The sequence below is a fragment of the Natrix helvetica genome, assembly GCF_964273705.1.
Source record: "Natrix helvetica genome assembly, chromosome: 7".
Lineage (NCBI taxonomy): Eukaryota > Metazoa > Chordata > Lepidosauria > Squamata > Natricidae > Natrix > Natrix helvetica.
Window position 1 is genome coordinate 31,753,014 of NC_138558.1, and position 4,581 is coordinate 31,757,594.

The window sequence follows — 4,581 nt, forward strand, 5'->3', positions numbered from 1 at the left end:
CTAGATATGAAAAGAAGGACTAGATGATAGCAGTGTTCCAATATCTGAGGGGCTGCCACAAAGAAGAAGGGGAGTCAAGCTATTCTCCAAAGCACCTGAAGGCAGGGCAAGAAGCAATGGATGGAAATTAATCAAGGAAAGAAGCAACCTAGAGTTAAGGAGAAATTTGTGCAGTCTGTTCTGCCCCACCCCCAAAGCCAGCCCCAAATCAGGAAACTGTTTGCTAAGAATATCATTTGTTGGATGATGAAAATCATGGAAGAATTTTCCCCCAAAAAAGTTTGAAAAATCATTAATTTCCAGCATCAAGAAGAAGTGGTGATTAAATGTAGTACATTCCCTCATCTTCCATCTGTCTGCATGTGTTACATTAGTTTCTGAGTCTAGTTAGTGCTCAAATCACAGAAATTAGCTGGGTTTATTTATGCTTACATGAACTTCCCAATATACCTGCATTCAGTTTATGTAAGGTTGATTTTGCCATTTCCTGTCCCTGTCTCTCTCAGACATAGATATATTCTCAAGCAAAGTATCCTGTGTCTTCTGCAGCCACAAAAGAAATGACCATGGAGGCACTGAGCCAGCTGAGAGGTTACCAGGCCATGAATCACCATAGCCAATCTAGCCTTATTTAGGAATAATAATAGGCATTGAGCAGCCAAATCTGGTAAGACATAATACCAGATGAAATGCCAGGAGAGTTTTTAAAAACCCTATGTATTTCTTCTTTCATAGATTACTCCCCCTCCCCAAATAGATAGGTAACTGATAATTAGATAAATGCCTCCCAGCAAAGCCTTACATTATTAACATCAGCTTCAGATGATGAGGAAAAACAGCTGGGTATCATCAGTATTTTGATAATGCCATTTTGACAGATAACTGATGACTTCACTCATTGGCTTCATATAAATGTTTAAATGGTTGAGGAATCTCACAGCACAGTACCATATGATTAAGTAGAACTATCACTATTCTATTCCCAATATGCAGAAATAATCCTATGGGAAAAGTCTGGTTTTTATTTTCTCCAGATGTCAGTATAATAAGAGTACTTTCCCCAGTGCTAGTCTTTCTAGTTTTGTGAGAGAATTTGTGAAAGAAAAAGGTCTAGTAGCTCTTACAAAATTTAATTAAAGGCTTGCTATGAACTAGGACAATATTTATGTTCAGATTATTTGCTAAATTCAGCAAAACCTTATAATTTCTATATGTTACACACACATATTTCGAAATTGTTCAGATCAAAAGTTAGAAATGCTTGGAGTGAAATTTTTCTCAGCTGACCTGTCTTCAGTTCTCAAAGCACATACTCAGAGTTGTATGATGTCTTCAGCTTCATCAAATTTCTTCTTGAGCATAAGATTTTTAAAAAAACCATTTTTCTATTTTTAATCTGATTTAAAATATTTTGTAGTGGATTTCTGATATTTATATACCCATTGTTCAACTTTAAACAGTTGTCCATCTCAGGCACACTTTATAATACTAATACATGCTGATACTACAAGTAATTCATAATATTATTAAGATTATTATGTTTATTTTAATGAATTAATAATTAATATTAAAAAGATACTGTGAAATTTTAATGTATTTTTTTCCATGACATTGTTTTAACAATTTTTTAAAAAAACTTTTCACAGGTTATAAAGTTGTAACAAGCATAGTTGCATTCGTGTTATCTACTTGATATTTCAGTCATTTACAATCCAACATACATTTGGTTGAACTACATATTATAGAAATACATTATTATTAATATGAGAATACACACACACACTCCATTCCACAATTTAAGTGCCTTATAACTTAAATATTAGTTTGATTGTTGTATACTAATAATTTTGTGTTTAATTATGAAATGTATGTCATGAACATCATAGTAGATAGATATCAAATAATATGATTCCCTTAATTTATCATGCAGATTTTTGTATTCTAGAAATTGCAGCACAAATTATATAGGAAAGGCAATTTATATTGCCACAAAAGTACACTCATTACACACTCTAGTACACTCATGGGTACCATAAACAAACAATCATGTATGATTCATAATGACTATTAAGAGGGGTAGTAAAACTGTCATTGTAAATTGTTAATGCAGGAAGATAGTTCCAAAACAAGTTAAGGATATTAATGTGTAGCATAAAGTGCCTGTGCTAAAAATCGTAATTTACATAAAACATTTTAGCTTGAATCCAAATTACTTAACACTCACATAGTTGGTTAGAATCTATAATGCCAACATTACATGGGAAGAACATATATGCATCTTAGTACTGCTCTCTACTTGTTTATAGTTGAACTTGAAGAAACAAAAATATGAAATTAATATGAGAAATGAATTAGAAATTGTAAATACAAATACCACAACATAACATTTTGTGAAAATCTAATGTATTTGAATTTAAGAACAAAACCTCTTATGATCCTCTGTTTTGGCATTCTTGAACAGTGATCTGTCAGGTACATCTGGCTTAACAGGACAGTCATCGTTCCATTATAGTAATGGGCAGCAGTTCAAAATGCATGTTGCAAACAATAATTGATCTTGGGAAACTAAGCTTCAAACAAGAAATGTAGGCCTTTAACCAGGTGTGAAATCCAGCAGGTTCTGACAGGTTCTGGAGAATCGGTAGCAGAAATTTTGAGTAGTTTGGAGAACTGGCAAATGCCACCTCTCACTGGCCCCAGAGTGGGGTGGGAATGGAGATTTTTCAGTATCCTTCCCCTGCCATGCCCACCAAGTCACGCCCACCAAACCACACCATGCCCACCAAGCCACGCCCACAGAACTGGTAGTAAAAAAAATTGAATTTCATGACTGCCTTTAACTCTTCTAATATTGTACTTGGCAACTTCCACTGGAAATTGTTATATTTCACATGAACTTTTAAAATGTGTGTATTTGTGTACATAAACTAAACAGATATTGCTATTGCTGCCTACAATTTTTATAAAATGGTATGCTAAAATGCTAAAAATCTTCAATTGGGTTCGGGTTGTAGAGTTATGAAATTATTTAATTTGATTAAGTGAACATAGAATAACTGAAACCTTCCATGAACGAATGTTCATTCAATTGTAAGAGTTGTTTTTTATTCCCGTCCAACAGAATGAGGGAAAGACATCAGGGCCTTGAAACCCTATTTATCTGTCCATTAATAGTATTTATTTATTTATTTGTATTTATTTATTTAATTTCCATAGCTGCCCATCTCAGTCAATGATTCTGGGTGGCTTACAGTTCAAATGCCTATCCAAAAACTGAACAAGAGGGCATTTCATGTGTGGGGAAGCAAAAATAAATATCACCTTTAAAAAATGAGCCCTATCAAGCCTGGAGAGAAAGTATTCCAGCAAGAAATCCACTCTGCCCCTATGAAAGAGGTAGTTAGGCAGTGGTTTCAGATGCTGCAACTTCTTCATTCCATGCCTCCCATTCCTTGGTCACCTGAACCCTAATGTAAGTAATGTATTCAATCTGCCCTGTTCTCTTTAGTGGCCACCTATGCACACAGATTTAGCACAACTGGATAACACATACTGAAATATATTGCTTTGTTATACAGAAGAAAATACAGATGCCTCTTAGATGGATGGGATTGTTGGAAGAGTACTGTAGTTGGAAATAATTCTAGAATCCATCCTATGCATATTTTCCCTGCCTTGTTTCTACAGAGTATAGACTGCATATGTGTTTCTATGTAAGGAATAAAGACTCATTTGATCTGCAATCCCAATGACTCCATGGAGGGTTCCATATATTTTTAATTTTTTTTAGTAATACAGCATTTCTGATCTTGCCACTGGCTTATTCTGGGATGTGCCTTTCTCTTTCTTAGTCTAGCCTGGACATTTGTCTCCTCACCAAGTAATAACCAGTTTGATCCTTTTTATTGATGAATCAAGGCTAGTGCTACTACCAGTGCTGAGTGGGCATATATCCAGATTTAATAAACACAGCAGCTACAATGCTAACATCTGTTGACAGTTTAGTTTCCTTTGAATCAACTGCAAAATGTTACAAGTACAAACATGTCTAAAAATCATAGGAATTTTATTTTAAAAAAATCTTTTTTAGAATTATCTTCTGCATATTTGCTCACTAAGATTACTAGTCAAATATTTTTTTTTCTAAAGGTAAGATAGAAAGAGGGGTAACAACTTGACACATTATGGGGAATTCTTCTCTGATTCCACAGACTCTCTTTGGAATGACTCCAGAATTCTACAGTTCAGTGGTCCCCAAACTTGGCAACGTCTCAAGCCAGCTATGAATTGAAGTCCACAAGTCTTAAAGTTGCCAAGTTTGGGGACCTCTGCTATAGTATATAGATAATACTTGGCGCAGTCGACCCTGGCGCCTGTGATCCAATTCCCAAAGGAACGAAGAAGCTACAAGGGAGTAACTGGTTGCTCGCGCAGCTACTTGGACTTTGGGGTCTCGCGGTTGCAAAACCCGGGATAGGAGCTCTCGAAATGTGATCCCAGGCAACACACCTGCGCGATCTGAGAGGCGGAATATCCAATAAGAAGCTGCCCTGGGGTGGGGAATCTCAGGGAAAAAGGCGC